The 21,089-nt window shown below is 37.9% G+C and overlaps 1 long non-coding RNA gene across 1 annotated transcript; it reads left to right on the top strand.

The window, feature by feature from the left end:
* Positions 1-1,531: 1,531 nt before the first annotated feature.
* Positions 1,532-4,175, top strand: LOC142603203 (uncharacterized). Its single transcript, XR_012837092.1, has 3 exons — positions 1,532-1,621; positions 2,128-2,196; positions 4,053-4,175. It is a non-coding gene; the product is annotated as an uncharacterized LOC142603203 (long non-coding RNA).
* The last annotated feature ends 16,914 nt before the right edge of the window (positions 4,176-21,089 follow it).

The following is a 21,089-nucleotide window of genomic DNA, read 5'->3' as shown; positions in this document are numbered from 1 at the left end:
TCCTTGAAAATTATTTCCTTCACAGGGGAAACCATTTGCTCAGGCTAAATGACTTTTATCCCAAAAAGAGCCACCAGCCCAACGCACCCCGATAACATTTATGCTGCTGTTCTCTGCTCATTCCCGTACCCTCTAGCCTTTCCATCACCGTCCTTCAGACCACCACTCCCAGCCCACACATCCCCCTGCCACCTTGAGCATGGTTTGGGTGTTCGGACCTGCAGTCCTGGGGCAGTGGCATTGCCCCAGAGCCTCTGCTTGCCTGGGCAGCCTCTCAGTGCCTGGGGCAGTGGGGTGAGTAAAGCGGGTAGCACAGCCTTGGCTTCCTTGAAGACTAGTGGTCTCCCAGCACCCACTGCTGTGAGCAGAGCACAGGGTTTGGCAGAGGTATGTGTTTCCTTTTTTTAACATAAAGCTCCATCCTGCTCCAAGGTACCACCTCGGGAGACCAGAGGGAAGCAGCAATGAGGGTGGAAGGATGCTTGGTGAAAGAGTCTGGGCTTCAAGCAGGGCTTTAGCTCCTCTCGTCTCTCCACTTCTTCCTCTGCCAGGGCGTTAAATTAAGGAAAATATGGTCTGGCAAGAGCAAAGCCCTGTTTTCTGCAAAGGAAAGGAACAGCTACTGAATACCTGGGACAGCAAATGTCAACAGGGCTCCATTAGTGTTCATTCAGCTAAAGGGCTGGATTTCCCTTCCCCCCAGTTGTATAACTCTAATTTCACTGACTACAGTGATTCCACCAGTCTAATTAGGCCCCCAGATAATAGTCAAAGTACTTATTATATTATCTTTTCACTGATTTTATATTATACACATTTGTCTGTTAAATCTAATGATTCGATTTCCCAGATTTACAAACTTTGGTTGGCAACCCACTTAAAAATCACAAGCTACCTGCCACTGGTCTGGTATGTTCTCTATTTACAGCAAGCCCAAATGTTTGCTTTATGCTGTCAACGAAGAGAAACTGTTGGGGGAAAAAAAAATAATAAAAATAATTGAACATCAGCCACTGAACCAGCAGGAACGCAAAATATTTCCATGAAAGGGAATCCAACAGGACCAGCGATCTGTATGGTAACTATTCTCAGTGTGAGGAGGAAAAGTAAGCCAAGTGCAGAAGCCAAGCTTGTTTCCTCTCTCCCCATAGCGTGTGCTATCCCAGTACTTTCTGAAAGCAGGGTACACAAAGTTCCTAGGCACGGCCATACTATTCCACCCCCTACCGGGAAGCTATTTATTTTAACAGCCGCAGAATCTTTTCATTGTGTTCTTGGTCTAAACAGTTGGCTGTGCATGCGAGAGAGGTACAGCTGCTCTTTTACTGGGAACTCTGGGAGCGAGAGGGGAGGTGTCAGGAAGGAGCAATGCATCCCGGCGCTCTGCCCTCCTCCCCTGGCCTCCACCAACCAGATATAAACAAAGTTACTAAAACAAAGGAACAACATCAAGTTCCTAGGTTGAAAATAGCCCTGCACTCATTCAGGAAAAATTCCCTTTCTAGTTAGCGGCCACGCTCGAATCATTGATGGATGGCATCGCTGTTGCTGCGGGGGCTCTTCTTCCCCAGGGCGGCTGGGGAGCATCTCCCTCCCACCCGGAGCCCTGTGGCTCTCCCAGGTTTGGTGCCTAAATCCTCTTTCCAAAACAGTTCCTGATGTCACTGTTTTCTGCACTGTTGCTGGAGGATTATCCAGCAATATACTCGTGTTATAGAGATTCTGAATTGCAGCAATTTGAGAATCAGTTACTGCTGGGGTGGGGGGTGGTGGTGGGGGGGAGATTAACAAAAAGTAGCTGCAGTCATCTCCATGGCAAAATCAACACTTTCTCACTGGCCATAAGCGCTGCCTTGCCTGCCAGCAGACCTGCAGGTATCATTACACCTTTCTGATTAAAGCAAGGATATCACTGTCCCATTGCCCAAAATTTAAATTTAGATTGTGAATTTTATACTGGTTAGGACTGAAGAAAAAAGTGCATTGGCTCACTGATATTTCAAAGATGATGTGCTTCCCCTTGTGCTTAAACCAGGTTAGGAAGATAAGATCTCCTTTCCCCATATCTGTCTTTCAGTGGCTTGTTATCGGGTGCAATTTTAACAAATGTTTGTCATTTATTCACAGAACCACGGTGGCACGCCCGTTTCCAAAACTTCACGTTACACCTCTTATCAGATGGCATTCCTAACGCAGGTGGGTTTAGTTCCTAAAAACAAAGAGGGCTTGGAGAGCCCAGGTGCAAGGGGCAGCTGCTTCCCATGGCATCCTCTGGCATCAGCGGGTACCCAAGCCCATCCCAGTCCCCTCTGGGCACCATCCCCACCACGATCGAGCCAGTTCGGCCAAGGAGTCTCCCACTGGTCATAGAGGAGGAGAAAGAGATGTTTGCTTACGTGTTGCATGATCTCAGATGGCCATAAAAGATGTTACTTAAAAGCCTGCAAGATATTATTTATTTTACATTGAAAGCAAAACAAAGCTAACATTACCTAACCGTGTCTATTTTCCCAGTATCCCCCTAGACCTGCCGAGGGACCCTGGAACTACAGCAGGCATTTTATCTTTCCCTCTTCTAAATAGCAAGTTAAAAATTAACTGCTTCATCTTCACATTGCTCACTCCTTAAGTAGTTTAAACTTACTTTTAACTGTTACATGCCAACAAAACAGGTTGCTTAATTGATTTGACCTTTCACAGTATTTTTTAATTTTCAATCTTAGTTTCATTGTTCCATCTGGCACTTTAAAATGGCATCTGGTTAACTGTACTTAACCAGCTGATCACTGTACAGTTATTTTTAAATGTAATGTATGCTTAAACAGATGTTATTTTTATAGATGTAGATCTAAACTGCACTTGTATACGTGCTATGTCTGCATAAGCTCTTTCTGCAATTCAAATGTTGACACCAAAAATTACAAGCCAGAATGCTTATGAACTTCACTATTATGTTACTGCACTTTTTTGCAGCTTGTTAGGTAAACATCAATTCAGTTCTTTTTTCTCTGTTCATTGCACATAAATAAAACATTAGCGTTTAGTTTATAAAGTGATGAACATTTTGCTGTGTTGGATTTAGCTTTATAAATACAACTGCTGTCAGCAAGAAAAAAGGATTTATTGAATAAATAATAAGAAAGCTATAGGAAAATGAAAGTATATATATTATGCAAAACACGGTGTCTGTCCACAGGTCACGTAAGGGTCTTCCAAAACATAGACATCCCATGTGAGAATATTTAATAGTGCATTTTTGCAAGATGTAGTTAGTCTCCTGAAGCAAGAGCAGATTGGTAAAACACAGCACAACATTGATAACTAATTGTTAGCAGTAACTGGGGGCTCAATTTTTAACATTGTGCAGTGGAAAGCTCAAGTTCAAAGGTCCTCTGAATTTGAGAGTTTTCTGGAAGGGATAAAAAAGGAAAGTATGATATGACCAGTCTAATAGAACTAGTATTGACAACCTATTAAATAAATAAATGTATTAAATAATTACTAAATTTTACAGAATATTACCTGATTTTACAGTTTCAAGTAAATTCATCTTTATTCACTAAGATTAAGACCTCATTCTTCCAAACACCTGACTGGAATTAGCGTTAATTACCAAGGTTTGGACAGAGGCTAGCCCAGAATAAATATTTTTTCCATTCATTTAATGTTTATAGTTTGCTTAGTAAATGACAGGTTTTGAATCCATGTATTAGATAGGTCTGGGAAACACCAAACATAACATCTAAGCACCCAATCCTGAAAACCCAGCTTGATTTTGAGAACAGCAAATAGATAAAGTTTTCCAGCCAGGACACTGTTTATTTCCAGGGGAATAATGAGTTTTACAATATCTAATATACTGTCTCCAAAAGAACTTAAACTGCAATATTAAAGGGAATTCGTACAATATGCAAGGGCGTATGTTATTTTGCACAAAGGAAGTGGTCGCGGCACTGAATATTTCACAGAGAACTTTTAAGTATCATTCTCAAGGTTAAAAATTGCTGTTATACATAATACCTCAGTAATTGATAGACATTTTCTCTCTCCAGAGCCCATTTTCTGTGAAAAACACCACATAACATCTGTTCATAAACAGTCCTTCTGTGAGAACACTGACACAGGTCTTGAGCTTCTACTGGCTCAATTCCCCTGCCATACACAGATGGCACGAGGTATTTATACAGCTGAATTCTTTGTAATACAAGCTCAACTATATCTTCAGGTAAGACTACGGGCAAACGTGTGCTTACACTACGCCGCTGGCTTACCTCGAGTCATTTAAACAGTTCCCTCTGACACAAAGACAAATTGTGTCGTAGCGTTATGCAAGTGTTTTGTCTCAAAATCACCTTCAGCAATCAGCACAGAGCTCTGCAGAGATAAGGACGTTTTGGGACGTACAAAACCCGCCAAGTTTCATGTTAATGAGCTAACAGTTATATTAAGATTTGAGACTCAGGGCTATTCTCCTTGATTTTGGTGTATGTGTTTTCCTTTTATGGAAAATATTTGTTTTGATGGTATAATACCTTGTACTTTTGCATGCAAAATGTTAAATAAAGAGACAAACTCTGGCATTCAACTTTCCGTACATAGCAACGGAGCGTGTAGGTTAGCCACAATTTTCTATATGCTATGTTAGCTATCCCCTCTAAGCAATTCTGAGTGAATAACACTTTATAATGGGTTCAGAAATTGCTTTCCTATTTATCTGGAAGGCTTCAGTTGACTTCTGAAGAAATCTAGGTACCATGGCACCATCTGCCAGACGACATCCTAGTCCTACGCACACATATGCCCATGCTTTGACTGGGGTCTGTATACACTTAAGAAATAAAGCACATACGCAGAGATTTCAAAGGTGCAAAAAAACTTTTGCCTTGAAAAACTAGAAGCTCCAAAACCAAGGACAGCCTGTCAGTGTTTTGAAGTGTGGAGGGGGGAAGCAAACTTTGGCCAAAATTTCAAACGTACTTAATTGAATCTTCTTCAGTCATTCTTTCTGTATCTCAACCCTAGCAAGTTACTGAAGTCCACGTTGGTGATTTAGGAGAATATCATCTACGTGAAGGCATGTGGAAGAAAAAAAAAAAAATCAGAATTCGTGACAAAAGAACCCTTTAATGAGGATACATACTGATAAAACTTTGGGAAAAAAGCGATATATTTTAGGTCATTCTTTCAAGTAGTATATACCTGCAGGGGGCTGGGGACCAACAGCTTAAACTATACATGGATTCTTATTTTACCTATGGAACATATAATAAAAAGGTTTTTCTGGGAACTACTCATCCCGCAGAATAAATGAAAATGTATTTTCCCTGCTCAGAGAAAGTATGGGTTTCAAGTAACCTATGTCGGTGTGCTGGTTGGGTGACCCCACGAAGGTGGGCTACGTCACGCACAAGTCTTTGGTACAGGGTGAAACTGCCATGGAAGGAAAGGGTAAAGCGATGGTCCTAGCAAGGAGCCACAAAGCTCCTGTTGTGTGCAGAGGGGCTGGGGAACCCCCCAACAGGCACAACTCAACTCTGCTAATCCCAGAGCTCCACCTTGGCATCTTTTACATACTGAAGAGGAGGCTGGATTTGTCCATTTGCGCTCACAACTGCAAGGTCTAGATAGATAAATAGGTCTAACAGGGAAACAGGTGTCCCTTAGCAGGGGACCAAAACCGATTAAAAGTTTTAAGAGTGGCAGTTGAAACAGCAAAACAAGTCTGGTTCTGTTCTCAGCTGCACCACAGATTCCCCGCACAGGACAGGCACGTCACCAAATAGCACCGTATTTCTTTGGTCTCTGTCTGTAAATGCAAATTTTACTGATGCTTCCTGGTCTCAGGAAGATGTGAAATAAGCCCCTTTGTGTTTGTGATGTGTTTAACATTATAACCATCAAAAAGCCAGTAAATAGCATGTCCTCACTAAATGTCTTTGTAATACCCTTCTTAAATTTGGTGGCTTCTCCATTATAGTTGCTTTTTTTAAGCTGACGAGTAAAATACAGTAAAATACAGATAAGTTTAAAGAGAGATTATGTGGAAATGGATGCTACTTGCTTTTTTTATACTTTATTATATAAGAATTAACTCAGAATGATACCAAATTCAATTTAAATATCGTTCTTGTTTATGGCCTGTAATATGATCCGATGCATTGTAAGCAATGTCTTGACACAGTCTGTGTGATGAATATAACTCAGTGTATCAAACACCAACTGTACTAAATCCACAGTAATGTTTCCTTTTTGTAAGTTCTTTATGCTCCAGTAGTTTTCATTTTTATGATAAGTACAAACAAAACCAACTCAGAATATGTTCCACCAAGCGCTTGTTCTTTTGCAAGCATCAGTCACCTAATATTTATCAATTAAGACTTGTACAATAAATAACGCAGACAATAATTTTATAACACTGATATTAAGAAAACATAATTCTCCAAATATAATTAGACCTGGTTTTCTTAACACTGAATTGTTTTAATTTTTCCTTCTCTCCAAATTCTCTTCCCTGCTACCAAGCATTATTTCACTCAAATGGTGTTTCAGCTGCACTTAATGCACATTATAATGATCATGTCTTTAGCTTTTTTCTTTTGAAGTTCTTTTTAATTACAAAATAATATCCTGTTTGAAGAACACAGCTTTGATATCTCCCTCTGCATTTAGTAATTATAAACTTGTTCTCATTATCAATATATTTTGCGTGTTGTTAGTTTGTTGTGTCTTTCTATATATATATTTTTTATTAAATACAGGAAACATAACTTCAGTGACGAGAGGTTTTGATTGTGGATCACATGGGAAGTAGAAGTCCCTTTCAGAGCCCTGATGTCCACAGCCAGGACTCAGTAGTCCATGACTGTCACCAGGATAAAAAGCCTGGATCAGATATGTGAGAAACAGAGCAGTATCTGGTGGGACGTAACTGGTCCATCAGTCCCACAGCATCCATCTATTGACTGGACTGCATTATAACTAGCAGAGTGAAAACCCAGCAAGAGACGTATCCAAAGCTAAACCAAAAATTTAGCAAAAAAGAGTGATTTACATCCCTCACTCATCAGCATCTGAAAGCGGATTGGCAATCTCTAAGCTTCATATGTCCAACACTGAGATATTTAAGTTATTCCCATTTGCTAGCATCTTTGGAACCTCTGAAAAAACATGTTGCGCAAATGAAAGCTATTACATCATCCAACAACATGCAACAAAACCATACGTTATTAGGCAATGCAAATTAATAGAACTGCCACATTCGTACTGAAATCTGCTGAATAATTTTACTGAGAAGTGAAGTTATCTGCTGATAACTTTACTGCAGATAAGAAGATGCCAGCTCCTGCCCTGCTAGACCTCAGCAGCACAGCCAGAAATGCTGGTGATGCTCTGTAAGATCTCCTTGAAGGATTGGAAGCAAGCACACAAACACAGAAGGGTTAAAAGAGCGAGGTCTTAGGGAGGTCTGGGCAAAACTTATTTTAGTTTGGATTTAGACCAGAATTTGCCATTTGAATAACCCTAACATATACATGACAGAGTATAATGTATGTCCTTTTTCTGAGCTGGTTTACATAACTGCCTCTGTAGACTATGGTCCAACAGCAGTGCCTTTTGGGAATTTCACTGTGGTCAGTAAGATCTTTGTTCTAATAAAACTGCATAACAAAATATAGCTTTTACTGGCTGTAAAATATTAAGTGGGAAATAGAGGGTAGGGAAATAAGAGGCACATATTGAAAAAGTGTGGCTTTTTTAATAAAACATCCACATAATCATAAGGCACTGGAAGAGTTTGATCCTTTCGCCTTTATGTATGCACACAGTCTCTGATGCAGAGGAGAAACGTTAAGTTTAATTAGTGCTGCGGACCCTGCAGGAACGTCTTGTACGTAAGAAAAAAAAAAAATCACTTAAATATGTGAGCTAGAAAGATTTCATGCGTATATAGTTAGTCATATAGTTAAGCGTTTGCAAGATCACCCCGGAGATTGAAGCCACTCCAGGACAAGGACCTCATCTTCATACTGGTGTCTAATGCACCTAGCACACTGTTAGTGCTATAATAAATAATAATAATATGTTAGCATTAGGTGAGCATCTCTCGCATGATCAATTTCCTGCTGTTGCAGGAGGGTGAATGTTGGTGGACTTTGATCCTTCCGAGATTTTATGTTTCTATCATAAGAGAATCATAGCACATAAGCACATTTTTTACTAATGCAGTAAGTAACGTGGCAATATATATTGCACTGACATTAAATGAATATTAAAAGGGATTGAAACCATTTCCACATCATGAGGGAAAAAAACCCTCCAAGAATTAGATATACAGTAGCTATTCAACAAAGATGCCACTTTTAACCTTCTTCATAGATTAAAAAAGTCAAATCCATTCGAAAGAAAATCTAGTGTTAAAGGTATACACTAAACTATCTTAAAATACAATTGTTGCTGTCGTTTCTAAGTCCGTTTTGGCTACTGCTGCATCTCCCTCAGCCCCTCACACACACCCCATCACTTTTCGGTTCCCCGCTCTCCCATCTCATTGTAACATCTCAATAATGTATTACAGCACAAATCCTAAATGCGCAAAGACTTAGTTTAAAGAAAAAAGTGAGATACAGCACTTCTGTGCATAAATAATAAAGGCAGATGTTTCAAAGAGGGATATACATGGCAAAACATCTTATTTGTTGGAGGGCATCAGTTCTGTGTACACTGCACACTTGTAATTTACATTAGTTTCTTATTTTTGTAACATCTCTACACAGCCGTGTATTAAATTAGAGATTTCAAACCAGACTGAACAGTCCTCTTTTTACCCCTATTTTGTTGCATCTTGCCAATTCAATGTTTTATTATGTTTTCTGTCATAATATTACTCTTGTCCTTAGAAAACATGTATTTATTCCCACTTGGAATATAGTGTAACTACTGTAAAGCACTGCTCAAAAGATGACTACAAATTCTGTCTGAGAATAGAAAACTTGAACTCTTCTATTATCCAAATATTTTTCAAAGATTTCGCTTTTGTATGCATGGCAATTGCTGACACACATAATGAGATCATGGGAAAAGCCACACAGTTGACCTGAACTTTCGGGTACAGAAGTATAAAACTATGAGATCTAATAAACCCAGTGCATGACCCCGTGCAGTTTTTGGACTTAAAGAACTAAATGCTATTGTGAGAGGAATGCAAGCCTACATATTTTTTCCTGTAGCGTGGCAGAGTTCAGATGTATTATATTTACAGCTGTCAATAAATGTAACGACATAGCATGAAGCATATAGACATCTCTGCTCTCCAGCCTTACTGAGAGAATATCCCAACACCTTCTTGTCACACACAAGGCAGATATTATTTTTGTGCACCAAACAGTAGGCAGGATGCAGCAACAGACTGACTCTGTGCTACCACAGTGTGTCTGAGAGGCTGTCAGCACTTACTTTGCCTACTTAACGTAGCTTTTTCAAATAATACAAAAATAGGTTGGGCTTTGATTTTCCACCTAGCTCTTGATATGCCCAGCTAGGAAACAGGGAGCCAAAATTTGGTCATCGTTTGAAAAATAGCTTATATATATATAGCGGTTACGTATCTCAGCTGTTGCACTCTGCATACAAGACCGGTTATTATATTTAAGGGAAAATTTAAGATCTCCTAAAGATTATAAACTACCCTTAATTAACCCCCCTGGATCCCATCAACACTGGAATGGGCATGCTTAAATGAAAGGCATCACTGTACATAAGCTGGAAGCTGTGGAAGTCAGATCTTTAGCGTATAAGTATATAGGACTAACTCTGTCCTCTGAGACTTGAGGATTATTTTGGTATTTAGGATTTAGGTGAGCACTTCAGAAGAGCACTAAATTCTGAGGGAAACGCAGAAGCCTATTACTGCTTGAAAACTAGATTCTTTCAAACACACATAGACAGAAAAAATCCTTTTCCCCAATAGTACAAGTGATATTAACTTAGAAAAGATCCGTTCTCATTATAAGAATAAAATAAAACACCAAAACTTAGTGTAAATGGCAACAATCTAAGGCATGACTATTCCAGTAAGACTAAAAGGGATTTTTTATTATGTTACTTCTTAAATATTTTTTAATGTTTTTTGTTCATCTTTCATTTTTTATATTCCATTTGTTTCCTATTTAACTATAAATAAAGGATGGGTTAATGGTTGGTAATACAAACATGTTATAATATAATCAAAGTGTTTATTTCTTTTAAAGTCTTACTCCATATACCTGGCTTCAGTTAAATAAATGTTGGAGTGTGAGATAACAAAATATAAATACCTGCCTAATTAATAAGTTATATATTCATTTCAAATAATGGAAAAATTCTTCTCAGCCCTGCGTTAGATAGTAGCTATACTCAACATTCGAACATTGTTTATTCTTTACTAACTAATCATCCTTCATGGTCTTTCAAAAGTTCCTGGCATTTCACTAGTTTACACATTGATTGAATACTGTTCCCAGAACTGCTTGTGGCACTGAGCCAAATGCTGTGATAATCAGCTGGAAGATTTATTCCAGTTGAGGAGTGTTATAAACATAACGATTCATAAGGCTCAGCGTTGAAAATGAATACTCATGCTTTCTTTGAGATGGCTGAAAACTTTCTGCGAGCCTTCAATAAGACGCAATGATAGTCTTTACAATCACCTCCTATATACAGGCTTTGATTTGAAGAACATATTCATTTAATTTGATTTGATATAAATATTAATAACTATCAGGGGTTTTAACAAATTAAAATATAATTTTACAGTAGCACGTGCAGAGTAAATCATACATGAAAAAACCTTAAGGAAATTCATGGATTAACTACTGTGCATGGGATCAGACACATTTGCTGCAACAGGATATATTATTATACTGGTAGATGGGTGGAGAAAGAATACAAAGGAAGCTGAAAAAATTCAAAGGGAAGCAGCTGGCAGGTAAATGCACTGAGCCAGAAAGAAATAATAAGGAGAGAAGCAGTGAGTGGAAAACGGAAAGGATAGTAATTTCTTAAATAAAGTAACAAGAAGTAGAGAGAAATGTAAGCTGGAGACGGGAACACTGAAAAAAACACAGAACAGAAAACACTCCCAGTTAGAAAGAGGGAAACGCGGTTTGCTTACTGGACAAACTGTAACAGTAAACTAATATTACAGAGACTGAAAAGACTGTACTGAAAGACTATCAGCTTAATTAAGAACCAGTGAAGCCATACAGCTTGATTGAATGGCATGTCCAATGTCTACAAGGGTAAAAAGAGCTTACACAGAAATTAATAGTAGTGAAACGAAGGGAACAACTTCACTGCTTTGTATGGCTGCTGCAGTCAGTGAAATGATACTGGCATCGGCTTAGGTCACTGCAAATGTATGCAATATGCCAAGATATTCAAAACTTGCAATTATGAGCGTCCAATCTGATGCATCTGAGAGGCGCCTTATGGTCTTCCAAATTTCTTTGCCAAATAAAAAGACCTCACTTTTCTCAGTGCATGCAGCTGTGATAAACTACCCCTTGATGATCAACCCCTCAACACCATCTCCAAAGCTCTTTTGAGAAGCACACTCTTTGGAGCAATGGAGTGTTCTCCTGCACCTTATAAAAACATCGCCTCTTGCACACGTGTTCAGAGTCACCCATACACCAAACATTCAAATAATAATAATGCATTGAACTAAATCTTCAAGAAGTCATTAGGGCCTTCTGCACTACAAGCATCTTTAAATATTTGGTCATACAAAGTTTATTGGTACTACTTGAGGATAACAATTACCTAATAAGGATTTCAGAGTCTTACATGAGCATCCCATGATAATGCTTTGAGAAATGTGATGAAATAACAATTCTAAAACTTACTCTCTATTAAATATGGCAAATGCAATAGACTGAACTCCACAAATATTACCCTTAAATCAGAAAAAAATTGTCAGTGGGGAAGTTTTCAGGAATCTCTGCTTTTGAAAGAGTTATTTTTTTTATGTCTTATCTTAGAAATAGATAACAATTAAGTATTTCATAGATAGGTAGAATGGTGATGTCACTAATACCTAAAAATAGCAGAAGCAGCATATCGCAACAAAACATTGATCTCCAAAACTCTTGACATATAGTACATCTTCATGTACCAAGGTACAATGTTCACAGTGAAAGCCTCACGTGGGAACCCGTGGTTTCCTCTTTGTCGCATGGGACATATTCACCCAACGAGGCAATTTTGGGTGGACAGTGGCTCTCTACAGCAATGCTGGAGCCCGGGGAATCAGGTGTTTTAGTGGTTATTCATGTGGGCAAAGGTGATGTTTCACAAGAACTAACAGAAATACACATTTTGAAAGCTGCCAAAATACTATGCAGTTGTAGAAAACCAAAAAAATGCCCAATAGAGAACCTCAATGTTTTAGTGAGTGCACATTTTGAAGAAATAAGATGTAAGGAAAAACTTGCATGTTCTGACAGGGAATGTGAAGATGTTTGCAGCAAGAAGGGCAATTGAAGAGGGAATGACGAGACATGACTTACAATGTTTATAAGAAAATAGTTTCTTGGCAATATTTCATCTTCTTTTTAACTTGATTGCTATAAGAATGAATTAGTGTCTTGCCTTTCAAAAAAGAACAAAACATTTTTTTAAAACAAAAATAAAGCCTCCACAGCCCACTTTGCAAAAGAGGTTTTGAGGCAGACCTCAAGTATTCCTGAGCCACAGATGTTCTGATATTTTATTCCTATGACAAAAGCCCTAATGAGAACAGGAAATAGAAAAACAAGAATCCATTCCTTAACAGTGATTTAAAGGAAAGAAATAGTGAGAAGACAACTCATTTGCATAAGAACCTAAAATTGTGATTTTTGTGGATTTTCTCAGATGCCAAAGGAAAGCTTTTCAGCATCAATAGAACTTAAGGGAGAGAACATGAGCAAAGCAGCAGTGTACCGTTGACAGCATGGCCCTCCAAAAGTGTCATAAATATTGGTAATCCACAGAGAAGTACTGAAGATGAATGACTGAAAGTCAGTCTCTCTCCATTGGAATCCCCACAAATAGCTCAAAACCAGGAGGGAAATCAGACACGGTTATGTGTCCAGAAGAATTGTGCCTATGTATCGTTTTTCTGCTGCATCGATGAGGACCACTTCTAGTCTGAAAGCCTTGTAGACATACAAATGTGGCCAAAAACCTGGGCTAAGAATGTTAAAACATTTCTCATGTCTCTGCTTGGATTTCTCACAGGTGTTCCCCATTCTCTTTGAAGTGTGGATCCCAGAACAGGATGTATTGCCCTGTTAGTGGTCTCGACTCTGCAAATAGGGCAACACCACTTTTTCTTCTATTATTCCATATTCCTCTTTTTCTACTTTGCACTAGTGGTTTTTTGTCCACATTGTCTTTTGCATACTTTATGGAAAATATAGCTGAAGACTTGGACCTGGGCTGCTAAAGTAATATGTATGTTAAAATAGAGAGGGGTGAATATGATTTCTGTTCTTACATAACACAGATGAGGTACTCTAGGGGCCAGTTGAGGAGGAAGACAAGAAGAGGGAAGAAACCTCTTACTAGGTGATCTCCTCTCCATGAAGGAAACATTACAAAGAATAAGGTTGAAATCACTCCGTTACAAAATGTATAAAGTCTTTATGCTACAAATTAAAAACCCACTTGTGCTTCAGACAGCACTATGGTGGTTCTTTTTGAACAGCAAGAGCTTCAACAGCAGCAGCTTCAACAGCAGCTTCAAGTCATCTTAACAGATAGCCACCTGGTAAAGGAAATTTTGTGATCCCCAGAGCCTGCTACCTGTCTTTTACAGTCAGAGACTGTGCAGATACAACAGACACCCAATTTGTTACTTAACATCTTTTAGAAATACAAATGCCTTTAACCATAAAGTAAGCATATCTACCATTAACATACTTGATGACTGTTCTGATACTCAGGTACTGGTTACCTAAGGTTACACTTTAACCAGTCAAAGAGCTTTCAAACTGAAATGAATAACACCCAATCATTACAAAAAAATTGTGACAAAGTTGTAAATGTCTAAAACTCCCAGTCTGCATTTGGTTTCACATTTAAAATATTGATTATATGAAAGAGAGAGGAACTGTCAATGTCAACAAGAGGATCGTTCTGCAAATGAGATCTCCAGAAGGGAACAATACAAACAGATTTGTGTTTTTTGATGCTGGAGAAGGAGTATCAGATTCTATTTGCATTGCTAACCAATCAATATAACTTATTAATCTAATTCTGCTGGAGTACAGCACAGTGCATGCATTGATGTTATTCAGTGCTTTGTTAGGAAACAGATCAGAAACTATTTGAAGATCCTTAGGTAAGCATTCACAGGTCATTATACTTGATATTTTTTAAATACTCTTTATTTGAACTACGGTAAACTAGGAGTGCCAAGTTTATCAATACGCCCTTAGTTTAAAAGGTAAGGTGGGATAAAGCTTGCTGTGAATAATGTACCATAGCTATAGTAAAAATAATACCCTCCAGTTTTTCCTCTGCAATTGTACTTGAAGGTAGCAGAAAGGGTTATCGGCTTCATAAAAACAGATTTTTTTCCCTTATCAAATAGTTTAAAACAGAATATAAAAAGGCCTTCTTACCAACATTTATGAATTAATGAAATATGACATTCTAAATTAAAGACTAAGACTAGTCTGTTTCTAAAGTAGAGACTGCAAATATCCATCACGATGGCTCCTAGCTGTATACCCCATAATGCTGTATGGGGTAGATGGCTCCCTGTCCCTTATTCCATCACATAGCACATTGTGCCCTGAGACCTTAATTTTGCCTCTTCTGCAGCTGGAAATGGAGCTGGGAATGTTGATGTTTTTACTGCCTCAACCCTCCTCTCATTTCTCCTCTGCGGAGATTGAAACAGAAGGGAGAATAGTCTGATTTCTATGTTTTGTTCAGTCTTTTCTCTAATTTATCTTTTGGGCAAAACCCCATAGATATTAAAAGGGAATTTGATCAGATAAGGCAAGCTCCTATTTTGATAAAAATGCAGGGGGGTTTTTTGGTTTTGTTTTAAACAAACCAAGACTATCTGGCAGGTACTCTTGATGTCTGAACAGTAACTGTTCCTGTTCCAAAAGCATCCTTTTCAGGATGAAATAGCCTGTTATTTAGCCATCTATAGCCAAAGTAGAGATTTGTAAGTTTTTTTGGCTTTGCAGCATTTTGAAAGAGAGAATCTGGGTCCTCCATCAAAACCAAAACCACAACTATACAGAGGACAATGCTGGTCGTATCTGAAAGGTACTGTCCTTCCCTTTTAGTAATACTCCTGTATTTTCCAAACTGACATTTAGCTAAATAATCCTGTCCATGCACCGAGAGCAGCAGTTTCCACAGGAGGTGAAGGACGCATATTGCTGAGAGCAATTGTGAGTTCCTAGCCTACAAGGACTGCACATCTGACAATCAATCCATAAACTTTGGGGAGACAGCGCAAAATTGGACCCTTTAAGTTATTTCCCCACATTTCAAATCTACTTGACAACAAATCTGAAAGTCAACTCTAATTTTAATCAGCCAGTAATGTTTTATGTTAGCCAATTACAGGGCTCCAAGAGATTAGCTGAATGTTTCATGTCCGATAAATATGTGACTGGGACTAATTCACTGGACCCTTCTCTAACCTGCGTTAGGTATAAATGAGTAGAGCTTCACTAAAATCAATCGAGCTATATCCAGTTATACTGTCACAGAAATTGGTGCTATAGACTTAGGATAATTTTCCTCATAAAAATAAATTTTAACCAGTAGATTTTTGACTCATACTTGTAATCTCATCTTTCAGGCAATATACAGACCTACTAAATCACCCACTATCCCTGCATGCATTCCAGATGAGCTTTGCTTTTTACATCTCTACCTACTAGCAAGAATGCTCATGAAACACCCCGTAATTCAATTATAAGTACCTCTAGGAACCTTCTAATTATATGTTAGGCAGGTCAGAAATGAAATAGCCATGCTACCCTTTAGTCTTGGATAACAGACTTGAAACGGTGAAAAGAAAACTTCATCTGTTCATTAAGAGGCCAATTGTTATACAGTTAAGGGCTTCAGCAAGCTGTTTTGTTGAGATCTGAATATCCGTGAAACAAGCCCCTCCAAAGCTGGAAGTTTAGCGAGTCTTGCCTTTCAGCCACTGCATCAGCAAAGAATGGGGAGCTAGTCTGGAGAGTGGGTACCCTTCATTAGCCATTTGTTTTCTCTTCCACTAAATTCAGTTGTAGGAGTTCACAGGAACAGACTGAAAAACAACTACAGGTACTTAAAGGTGCTATTCTTTTCTTAGAGATTTCTGCACTGGTCTTAATTAAATCTCCCATAGGATTGCAGGGCTTAAAAAAAAATAATACAAAACAAGAACGTGTCCATCAGGCAGGTTTTTCTAAGCTTTGACAGCTCTAAATGCAGGCAGCTGCAATACAAGCTTGTCCTCAAATCCTTGACAATGACCTTAACCTCAGGGTGAAAGATAATGTAGTTGCTATGCTCATTCTGTGCAGAGTGTCTACTGATCAGAGGCTTGTGGCAAAATATGTATATTTTTTTCTTATGATATAGACTATTGTTCACTGGCAACTCAAGTGATACTGCAACATTATCTCTATGACAGTTTATTTTTTATTTATTTATTTTTAAATGTGAAGGAACAGCACAAAGTCAGGCAGACTTCCACTTCAACAGCTAGACAAATGACTTTGTATCGCCTTCCAAATTAACCCCTCCACAGCCACGTGGTTGAAGGTGAAAAGAAAAATTAGGCAAACAAACAATCTAATCCCAGGTACTTTTACAAGGGACTTCACACAGACAGCTACACCAACGACAGGGAGATTTCCCACACAGAGTGGTTCCTATTACGCTTAGCACAGTGCTGTGTAAGAGCAGTATCCTCCGGTGGTGAAAACTGCCACTTAACTGATTTCCTTGGAGTAATGACAATTTACATCCTAAGGATCAACCTCAAACTGAGAATCTGCCTTTACTATTTAAAGGCAGATAAATTTTGAACTAAGAAAAGAGACAGCCATGTAGGAACACTGTAATCCACGGTGCCTACCTTATGCTTGAATGACAAAGGAAAATTCCTACAGTTCAATATTAACATTATTATTCTTAGCATTACATTATTATCTTTTTTTTTTTTTTTAATTATTATTGAGAGTTCAGTACTAAATTAAATACATTCAGGGACAGCTGTGGGAATATATTCCGATGTAATCTGGGGGTACAGCCACCCCAGCGCCGTTGGCGGTGGGAGCTGCTGAAGGGAAGGACGTGTTCAGGTGCTTGGCGAGGGGGCAGCTGCCCTGCCTGCTCTGCAGAGAGGCTCCACTTTACTCCACAATGACAGAACATATGGAAATTTTAGCTGCTAAATATCAAAGTCTTTGTCGTTCAAGTGCAAACCGCAATTTCTGTCAGTGTATAACCTGGTGAGATTTTGAAGGTTTTCACAATAAAAGGCGCATTATGACATAAAGGCTGTACCCTCACCAACCTTCAAGTCCCTTTTCTGAAGTCTGGGCATAGCAGACCAGTTCAAAAAGAGCAGCACGATTGCAGTACTTGCAAATATTTCTCATAGGAGCGTACAAAAATAGTAATTTCAAGTGACACTTGTTAAGCACGGTATTTCTCACAAAGAGGAAAATCTTTTTTCCAAAGGCGTTCTGAACAAAAATAGGAAGAGATGTGGATAGCACAGAATGCACTTACACTACACATACCTTTTGGTGGGTGTGCACTCTGTGAACATGTCTCTTCTTATTCAAAGAGCTGGGTGGGTTTGTTTTTTTTTTTTTTTTACATTACATTAGTCAGCTAAGAAATTAAGGAAAAAAAATCCCAGCATGTGGGAGCCAAAACTAAATAATTTGATGCTTAAATGGAAACATGAAAAGAAATTCCTTTTGGTTTTAATTAAATATTTTACCATAGGAAGCTTCGATTTAGACATGAGATTCTTAAAAAATATTAAAATGAAAGTAAGTAAAGTTGGCCTTGGAGAACTATGTAAGATTTTTTTAAAAAAATATGAAAAAATATTTTTGTAAATCAAAACCTAAGATATTACTCAATGGTCAAAATTACTTATCAATTTTGATCAAAATGCATGTAGAGATTAAATTGTTTTGTTACAGCAGAATATTTTGGCCAAAATCAGTCCAACCTTAGTACCAGTGGGATTCTGTTGATGAACCAGATGTTGTCATATCCTTTGAACTGATTTCACAAATAATTGCCAGCCTGCAAAATGTTTGATCAAACCCAATAACATGGGCTTGATTTTACATATAACAGATATTCAAAGATGTGGTGTCTTCTTTTCCTTTCTTATGAGAAAACAGAGACAGAGGTGCAGTTGGTGTGTGCATTGGGAAACTGCATACAAGCGTTCAAAGTTTTTTGAAGACTGGTCCAATTAACAAAATTGTTACCAGTGACTATAAGCACTATGTATTCCTTTCTCTTGGTTATCTGTTCTTACTGAAAAAAAGACTGGTCTTCCCAACCTGAATGGAAAAAATTTGGAGATACAGCCCTGGTCTTCCTTCATTTTCTGTCCACACTTATTCGAGATGAACAACATCACATAGATCAGTAATGTCTGTCTCTGGGATCTGATCCTAAGATTAAAATAATTCTGCAGAAATCTGTAACTCCTCTTTTCTCAAATGGCTAGTGCTTTTGCATACCCTCTTTCCACTTCAGGATGTGTTTCTGCTTTTTCCAAGATGCTATTTGCTCATGGTTGTTATTTTGTTCATTTTTAAAAATTTCTTGAGAACATGGTTCACTAGATCCTACCAAAATATCTTAATCTGTGTTCCATTAAAATCTCTGTCAATCAATTCAAGATTTTACTCTTTAATTTTATCTTTTTTCCTATTAATTCTAAATCTCACATTAAAATAGGAGGAAAAAAAAAAGAAAAAAAAAACCCCTGATACCAACTTATAACCAGAAAGGTATATTGAGAATGTGTTAACACAATATTGTCAGACATTTATAAACTTCTTCCAATGAACTTTGAATTACCCTGGTCCTTTCATATTTTCCAGTTAACATACATACATCTGCTCTGCCATGTAATCAACTGATTGTTACACAAGCATTTGCTAAAGCTATGACAAACTCAGATTTATGAGGTCAAAAAGTTCAAACTTAATCCATTCAATAGCTGCAATTTATCGTCTGATGATAATTGTATACACAAACATTGTAATGATTTAGATGACACAGTGTAAAGATGAAATCCGTTTATTTTAAAAGGGTTTCTAACCCCTAAAATATGTTGCCATGAACACCTTTCTAGGTCCGCTTTTAACAACATAGTTATTATTGTTTTATTGATCAGGATTTTATTAGTGAATTGACACTTATATTTCACGCTAATCGAAAAAGGTGTAATTTTTCTACAAGAATAAGACTGTAATTAATTATATCATTATTGTGTTTTCAATTCCATCCATTTAAAGGGGTCTAGAGAAGAGTGCTTAATTTATCATACATGTTTTATAAGGAATAGGTAAACCTCTCTAAACAGACAGAGAGCATGATCCTTTTGTAGATGATGGGATATGACATAGGCACTATATTTATAGATTCTTACCTCTATAGTGACCTGATTTTATAGTGACAGCTATTGTGGAATGGGATAGTAAATTAGCAACTTAGAAAGCTTGGGTATCTAAAACTATTACTATTCATTACTTTTGTAACACTTATTAGTGACCATTCTCTAATACTTTCAATAGATAAGAAAATAACCTGCAGAGAGCAGAGAATGGTATGGCAGAGCAACAGTGATACATATACTATATCATATGAGTAATTTTATATATGTATTCATATACACACATACCCTCAGTTCACAAATTTAGGAAACAATTACTACAAATGGACAGCAGCTGTATTCATCTATTTCTTCTAAACATAAAACATGGTAGTGGTTGTAAATTTCAGAGAGACTCTAAAACAAGTAGCTAAATGTGAAATTTAAATTGATCTTTGGTTTATTGCCATTGATTTTGTCAATTTTCTAAATGTAACAGTGTTCACCACTGGGAACAGAAACCTGTATATATATCAGCAAAATTTATGCTTTCAACCAACATAAACTTCACAGGAGGAATGACTGTCTTGCTGTATAAAATAAAATGCATGTGAAGTGAAGGATTTTCTTCTCTAATTAGATACTGTATATTTTTTTAACATCATGTTAGTAAATTTACCACATAAATTCAAATGCTATTAGCAATATTGCTTGCCCGTGTTCAGTTTTCTTACTATAGATTTTCACAAGTACTTTGTGATAATGGTATTAACCCATATGCCTAATTCACACGTACAAAAACCATTATCAGTGCTCAAAGAAACATGCCTCTAAAGTGTTTTATAAAAATGGCAGCGTAAGCATAGCCTAAGCTGGCAGATACGTGTATAACTCTATCGTTAATTATTGTTTTCCCAATTAAAATACAGGAGATTTACGTTTTCACGCTGTAGTACCCACTTAAACCATGAGTCCCCAAACAGGGGGCCTGTAAGCAACTTCCACTTGCGAGTGGGGGGTGCTAAAACTGATGTAAAAGAAAATATCCTGCATTTTCCAGTCTGCTTCTCTGAGTGACAAGTGTGGGATTTTGCTCACTGATGAAGCCAAAGTGCTGTTTCAGTTAACGTTAGGAACCCGCCCTCATCAAACCCAGCTTCATCAGTCAGGGAAAACAGCGCAACTGTCGCAGAACGGCATCCTGAGTCTAGTTAGCTTCTTGGGATTCACACCAGACCACTCGCAAACTTGTTTCATGAACGTTAAATATGGGCGGGGGGGGGAAGGAGGAGGAACATAAAACCCATTTTAAAACATTAAGTGAAATAAAATCAATGTCTGAGCTCCTTTTGTGTTAATAGACTTCAAACGCCTTCATAGTTTCACTGTTCTTAAGCATCACTCAAGACAAACACATATAGAAGGCTTGATATTACCAGTCTCAAAAAAAGGGAACATTTTGTTT

Source organism: Balearica regulorum, chromosome 10 (genome assembly GCF_011004875.1).
Source record: "Balearica regulorum gibbericeps isolate bBalReg1 chromosome 10, bBalReg1.pri, whole genome shotgun sequence".
NCBI lineage: Eukaryota > Metazoa > Chordata > Aves > Gruiformes > Gruidae > Balearica > Balearica regulorum.
The sequence above is the reverse complement of the archived record's forward strand: the minus strand, read 5'-3'. Positions and strand labels throughout refer to the sequence as shown.